Source organism: Sinocyclocheilus rhinocerous, unplaced genomic scaffold (genome assembly GCF_001515625.1).
Source record: "Sinocyclocheilus rhinocerous isolate Xijiao unplaced genomic scaffold, SAMN03320098_v1.1 scaffold1131, whole genome shotgun sequence".
Lineage (NCBI taxonomy): Eukaryota > Metazoa > Chordata > Actinopteri > Cypriniformes > Cyprinidae > Sinocyclocheilus > Sinocyclocheilus rhinocerous.
This window is the reverse complement of record NW_015638568.1, coordinates 289,983-297,619: the sequence shown is the minus strand read 5'-3', so window position 1 is coordinate 297,619 and position 7,637 is coordinate 289,983.

Sequence of the window (7,637 nt, the reverse complement as noted above, 5' to 3'; positions counted from 1 at the left end):
GCTGTTAACTCCATGGCAAAGTTTCAGCCCCCGGACAATTTTGACTTTAGCCACCCCGAAAGATGGCCAGAGTGGCGTCAAAGATTTCGCCGTTACAGGATAGCCACTAAACTGGACAAGGAGGAGGCTGAAGTACAGGTCTGTACGCTGCTTTATTCAATGGGAAAAGAAGCTGAACAAGTGCATCAGACATTTACGTTCGGAGAGGGAGACCGAGAGGATTATGATGCAGTAATCACAAAGCTCGATGACTACTTCGTACCCAAAGTTAACATTATTCATGAGCGTGCACGATTCCACATCAGGGTTCAAAAGCCAGGTGAAATGGCAGAGGAATATATTCGCAGCCTGCACAAGCTAGCGAACACATGTGACTTCGGAGCCGCGAAAGATGAAAATATTTGCGACAGGTTGGTGATCGGGATTCTGGACCATAAACTGTCAGAAAAGCTTAAAATAATGCCCGATTTGACACTCAGAAATGCCATAGAGCTCCTGAGACAGTCTGAACAAATTCGTGGACATGTTAAGAACAAGCTGCCTGCGTTAGTGCTCAAATCAGTGAGGTGGCCGGTGTAGTGCCGAAATTTTCACCCTGCCAGATTATGCATCCCCTAGTATTGGTAGGTTTAGGTGTAGGTGTGGAGGAGGGGTTAGCATTAGGGATGGGGTTGGGATTAGGCAATCAGGTAGCGACTTCAACGAGGGGCTGCATAATCTGGCAGGGGTGCAGAATTCGGCACAACACCGGCGGCAGGGGAAAAACTCATCACAGTGAAAGAGGCAGACAGCACCGTGGCTCAAAGAGAAACCAGACAGAGCATACAACTGAGTGGAAATGTAAAAGATGCGGCAAAAATCACGGAAAATCTGTCCAGCAAAAAGTGCAGAATGCCGCAAATGTAGGAAAAAGGGTCACTTCGCTGCAGTTTGTAGAACCCGGGCAGTCCATGAAGTCAACAAACCACAAGAGGGCAGCAGTATAACACACTTTCTGGGTGAGTTAACTCACATTGATGATAAAAGTGGAGCATGGATAGTCACTCTCCCAATACAAGGCATTGAGATAGACTTTAAGATTGATACAGGCGCAGACATAAGTGTAATTTCTGAGAAAACCTTCTCTCTTTTGAAGTACAAATCACAACTCAAAAGGGTAAATGTGAAACTTGAGAGCCCAGGGGGTGCATTGCACTGCAGAGGACAATTCAAAGCCATGACTTTAAAGATAAGCAGTACAGTTTTGAAACATTCGTTGTGACTGGTCACCATGTAAATAATCTTCTTGGTCGTGATGCTGCAAGTGCAATGGGCTTAGTGAAGAGGTTAGTAGAGCTCCAACCCATTTCTTCTTCTTCTGAACTGGGGTTAGTAAAGATTAAACCCATCAAAATCTGCCTGAAAGAGGATGCTGTACCGTACAGTGTACACACTGCAAGACGGGTATCTGTGACCTTGCTCCCTAAGGTCAAGGCAAAGCTAGAGAGAATGGTACAATGCGGTGTCATCGAGGAGATCACCAAGCCTGCTGAGTGGTGCGCTCCTATGGTGGCTGTCCCAAAGAAGACAGGGCAGATTAGAATTTGTGTCGATCTAAAACAACTAAATAAGGCTGTAAAAAGAGAGAAATTTGTGCTGCCAACAATTGATGACATTCTTCCTAAGCTAGCACACGCTCAAGTTTTCTCACTTCTCGATGCAGCTAGTGGCTTCTGGCAGCTGCCACTGGATATAGACTGTGCCAAGCTAACAATCTTTATCACTCCTTTTGGGAGATATTTCTTCCGCAGACTACCCTTCGGGATCACCAGGGCACCCGAAATCTTCCAACGGGAGATGTCAGCCATCTTTAAAGACTTAGAAGGGATTGCAGTGTTCATGGACGATATTTTAGTGTACGGCAACACCCCTGAAGAACATGAGCACAGACTGCATAGGGCGCTGGAAGCCATTGATCGAGCTGGTCTCAAGTTGAACACTGAAAAATGTCTGCTGCGACAGAGTCAACTCAGGTACTTAGGACACGTCATAGACAAGGAGGGCATACGCCCAGATACAACAAAAATCGAAGCTATCACGCACCTGGAAAAGCCACAGAACATCTCAGAGCTAAGGAGAATGCTTGGAATGATTCACTACTTGGACAGGTATGTTCCTCATCTCTCCAATGTCATTCGACCTCTCAACGAGCTGTTGAAACGAGATGCAGTATGGTACTGGGGACCTGCACAAGAGGAGGCGTTTAATAATGTAAAATGTCTAATCACAGAAGCTCCTGTTCTAGCATTCTATGATGTCACAAAGCCCACAGTCGTCAGCGCAGACGCGAGCAGTTACGGTCTGGGGGCGTTTTGCTGCAGGACTATGACGGACAACTGAAACCGGTGGCCTACTGCTCCAGGGTGCTGACTGATGCTGAAAAAAGGTATGCCCAGATCGAAAAAGAGTGCCTGGCGGCTGTGTGGTCCTGTGAAAAATTTTCACGGTTTCTGTATGGATTGGAGAGTTTTGTCCTGCAAACCGACCATAAACCACTCATCCCGTTGATAAATGCCAAGGATCTCGATTCAGTTCCCCTGAGATGTCAAAGACTGTTACTGCGAATGATGCAATACAATCCTGTTGCACAATACATACCCAGCAAACAACTGGTGGTCGCCGATACGCTGTCACGACACCCTCAGCACACCATTTAGACAGAGAATTCCAAACTAGTGCAAGAAGTAGAGACTTATGAGAATGCAGTCAGCGATGTGTGGCCAATCTCCCAAACAAAGATGGAGTCTGTGAAAAGAAAAACAGAGTTGGATTTCGAGCTACAAATGGTGAGGAAATATGTGACTAATGGCTGGCCCAGGTATGCAGCTAATGTCCCTCAAGCCTTGAAATCATACTACAGTACACGTCATCACCTGTCAATTTTCCAGGACCTAGTGCTGTATGACGACAGGATCATAATTCCCCGAAAGATGAGGTCCGATATACTCCAAAGGCTGCACAGTGGTCACCAAGGCATTGTGAAATGTAGGGAGAGAGCCAAATGTAGTGTGTGGTGGCCAGGCTTAAGTAAAGAAATCCAGCAGCTCGTTAACAACTGCAAGGACTGTCTGGAATCAAGACCTACACAGGGGAAGGAACCACTTCTAACCACTCCTTTGCCAGACCGTCCATGGGAGAGAATTGGTGCTGATATCTGTGAAATGAATAAGCAGCATTACTTGATAGTCGTGGACTATTTTTCGAAATATATCGACATAGCTCACCTTCAGGACTTGTCAGGTGAAACAACATGTGCTTGCTTAAAGAACATGTTTGCACGTTGGGGCTGTCCTAACGTTCTCTTTACCAACAATGGACCACAGTTTAGCGGAAGGGCTTTTAAGGACTTTGCGAGAGACTGTGATTTTCAGCACATTACTTCGAGCCCTTATTATGCCCAGTCAAACGGAGAAGCTGAGAGGGCAGTGCAAACAGCTAAAAAGATTCTGAAACAGTCTGACCCATTCACAGTTTTGATGAGCTACCAAGCTACACCCATTCAAGCTACAGGTGTAAGTCCCGCACAGCTTATGATGGGTAGACAAATAAGAACCACAGTTCCCATTTTGGAGTCACACCTGCAGCCTGAGTGGCCCGATCTTCAGCAAGTGAGAAAGGCAGATCAAAAGGCCAAACTGAGCTATAGAAAGTATTACAACAAGAGGAACAGTGCCCAATCATTGCCTGAGATTCCATTCGGTACTTCTGTGGCTGTGAAACTGGATGATGAAAGAGAGTGGTTAAAATCCGGCACTATACTGAGAAAGTGTGAGACACCATGGTCTTACCTTGTTCAGTCTGAGACTGGAGTACTCCGACGAAATTGACGCCATCTAATGCCCACAGTCAGTGAAAAAGAACAGCCACTGGTACAAAAGGAAACTAATGGTCAAGATCAACATGTGACCACTACACCTAATCATGCCCCAGACATTCAATTGCAAGATGAACAATCAGAAGCTTGCTTACCTGAGTCTGATTCCAGCCACACTACAATTACTTCACCGGAGAGGGTGAAAACTAGGTCTGGACACGCTGTCACAATTCCACAGAGATACTGAGATTTTGTGTGAAAATTGAATGAAAAGAGAAAGAAAAGAAATTAGTGGGGGGGAAAAAAGTAAAATTGAATATTGTTATAACCTACAGTAATTTCCTGGTTCAATGTTACAAATGTTAAGTAACTCATAAGGAGGGGTGATGTAGTATAAACAGTTTAATGGTGTTACATGCAATGTGCCTTCTATCCCTTAGGTGGTGATAGAGGGTTCAAAGGGGAGTTTTGTTATAGTCCTGGTTCTAGTTGGAGAGAGAGCAGTTTTGTTTGTGCTGTCTGAGTAGTCACAAGTGTTCCTGTATGCTGAAAGCAATCTGATGTTTACGAAAATATGTTGCTTTATTGAAACATCACAGTTACTAGCAGTGTATACTAGCATTCAATATTTCTCCATCAGCAGATCTGAGTACAATACAGAAACTTTATGCAGGTAACTTCAAATGATTATGATGAACGTAAACTTAGATTTTTTCAGATTGAGTCTTTAAATTGGCTGCTTGTATTTAATCTCTGTACATGTGTTTCTTTTGCAGTGAATGTGATTTTGGATCCTAACACAGCTTAACCCCGGGACACACCAAGCCGAAAAATCTGAGGTTTCAGCTATCTCTAGCTCTCGACAAAAGTTCGGGAAAGCCCCTTGAGCCTGTCGCTGTAGTATCCAAGATTTCACCCATTTAGTGCGGTTTCTCCGAATTTTACGCCTCCTATTCCTCTTTTCTTCTTCTACAATAGCAAGACCAAGTGCTGACAACGCCAGTGCCATTTGCAGATTATCAGACATATTTGCACAAGCGAATCCCTCTGTGGTGAGCGAAAAAGTACTGTGAAAATGGTACGCAAACGCTGCTTTGTTTACAGTTTGTATGTGTGCAGTACTAGTTCCGGTTTCCCTTTTTGGAACAACAATACAAACTACTGCCACCTACAGGTATGGAAAGGTATATCCTCTCATGCAGGCGCAGAATGCATGTTCTAGTTTGCAGTCGGCTGTCGTCTGTTTGGTGTGTTCAAGCACAGCTTTTTGGCCCAGACGGGCCCAGATGCAGCCGACGCGAGGCGACAACACAGTCGGCTTTCGTCGGCGCAAGTTGGTTGACGTCGGCTTGGTGTGTCCCGGGCTTTACCCTAAACTCATCCTGTCTAAAGACGGAAAACAAGTGAAGCATGGTGGATCCTGGAGAGATGTTCCCAATAACCCTGAGAGATTTGACTCCTCTGCCTGTGTCCTGGGAAAGGATGGGTTTTCTTGTGGGAAATTTTATTATGAGGTTGAAGTCGGTGAAAAAACTGAATGGGACTTGGTGTGGCTAGAGAGTCCATTAAGAGAAAGGGGAAAATAACAGTGTGCCCAGAGAATGGGTTTTGGTTTATTTGAAATGGAATGGGGGTGAATATGTGGCTAATGAATCTTGTCCTGTTTCTATTTCCCTAAAAGACAAGCCCCAGAAGGTGTGTTTGTGGATTATGAGGAGGGTCTGGTCTCCTTCTACAATGTGGGGACCAAGGCTCTTATCTACTCCTTCACTGGCCAGTCTTTCACTGAGAAAATCTATCCATTTTTCAGCCCTTGCAACAAAAGAAGAGATGAGAACACAAAGCCTCTGATCATATCTACTACTAGTTAGTGCAATTATTAAACAATCCTTTTAAAAAAGTTAATGCAACAAATAAATGCCAGGGGTTACACATCGCCCCAGATTGAACCTCTAACCTTTCTCAGAGGTTCAACTGCTTAGCTAGATCCACATATTTTAATCAGGGTTTCCACGGGTCTTAAAAAAGTCTTAAAAAGTCTTACATTTAGTTGTATCAAATTTAAGGCCTTAAAAAGACTTAAATTGTACAAGAAAGTCTTAATTATGATTTCAGGAGGTCTTAAATTTGGGGACGGGAAGACCAGAATTGCGATATGGCTGAATGTGACGATTAACTTCAAAAGGCTAACGTTATGATTTCATGAAATAAACATGAGCCCTGCACGTTCAAAGTGCGGTGCTGCCCTGCTTTGTGTTCTGCCGTTACCGGGGAAACAGTTCTATTTCTACCAAACGCTCCACCTGCTGTCAGAGAATGAATGAGCATTTTCAATAAAACTTTTGTTTTGTTCAGAGTTCAGACCAATGCGAAAATCAATCGAGACTCAAACCCGCAACCTTTGGGTTACGAGTCCGACTCTCTAACCATTAGGCCACAACTTCCCCATATCTATCCCCATTATCTAGTATATCGCGAAAAGCAAACAAAACACCTAGCAGGTTAGACTAGTGCGTATGCGCATTTATAGTGCGTTCTTTCACTGCATGAATCAGTCTATTAAAATGCATTTAGAAATATATAATTCAAGATATGGGGCAGAAAATTTATATATTCATATCATTTCATATAGTTAATATCACATGAAGAGTGCCGTTTTTTCTCTAAAAGTCAGCATGATTACAACTTTTATACAACAATTCAATAAACAAGAACTTAATATTAAGAGACTTACGTTTTAGACACTATTGCCTGTTTTTGCTCTATTTCTCCAACAAAAATCATTCCAAACACGGCCACAGCGCTGTTTTGCGTCTCTGAGCAACAGGACGGTGTTTCGTTCCTGAATGAATCAACCGTTTAAATGATTATCGGTTAGCTCATATCACATCAAACCGTTCAAATTATTATTATTGTTATACTTTATTCTCAAATGATTAATGTTAACAACATCAGCAGTGGTGAGTATGAGTAGTGTGTATTAGCGTGTAGATTTCAATTTCTGCACAGTCTAATTTAATTTGTCATACTCTTCGAATTTCATATTAAGAAATTCTTTTAACCCAAAAAGCAAATTATGCTCCCTTTATGGATTACAATCCGCCATCAAAATTATACATTTAATTATTCTGGCTGCTGTGAGTAAAGGCTATAAACGATCGGCCACCTGCGTTGCCTGTTTTTGCTCTATTTCTCCAACAAAAATCATTCCAAACACGGCCACAGCGCTGTTTTGCGTCTCTGAGCAACAGGACGGTGTTTCGTTCCTGAATGAATCAACCATTTAAAGCTGCAGTCCGTAAGTCTTGCCTCTTTGTCACCATCTCTGTTTGAAAACCTGGAATTGCAGCTGAGTGCGGAATTATCTCGCTTGCGTGGGTTGTGAGTGGGCGCGGCTCCAGCGCGGATGAATCTAATGTTCTGAAGAGTATGTGTGGCAGTCAGTCACCGCACCTGTGTGGATATTTACTGTACTTCGCAATCACAGATTCTAGCCTACATCTTGGAATATGACCCAAATAAGAATTTTCACAGTATATTGCCATCTGGACAAGTAAGTAACAAGTTTGCCACGTTGTTCTGACCAACTGAGGAAAAAAGCATTACCATAAATCTTGCTACCAATGGTGATTAAGTCTAAAGATCGGTTAGCTCATATCACATCAAACCGTTCAAATTATTATTATTGTTATACTTTATTCTCAAATGATTCATGTTAACAACATCAACTTCTTTATGTTTACAGACGTGACGTAATGACGCAGCGGCATGCTCGAATTTCCCA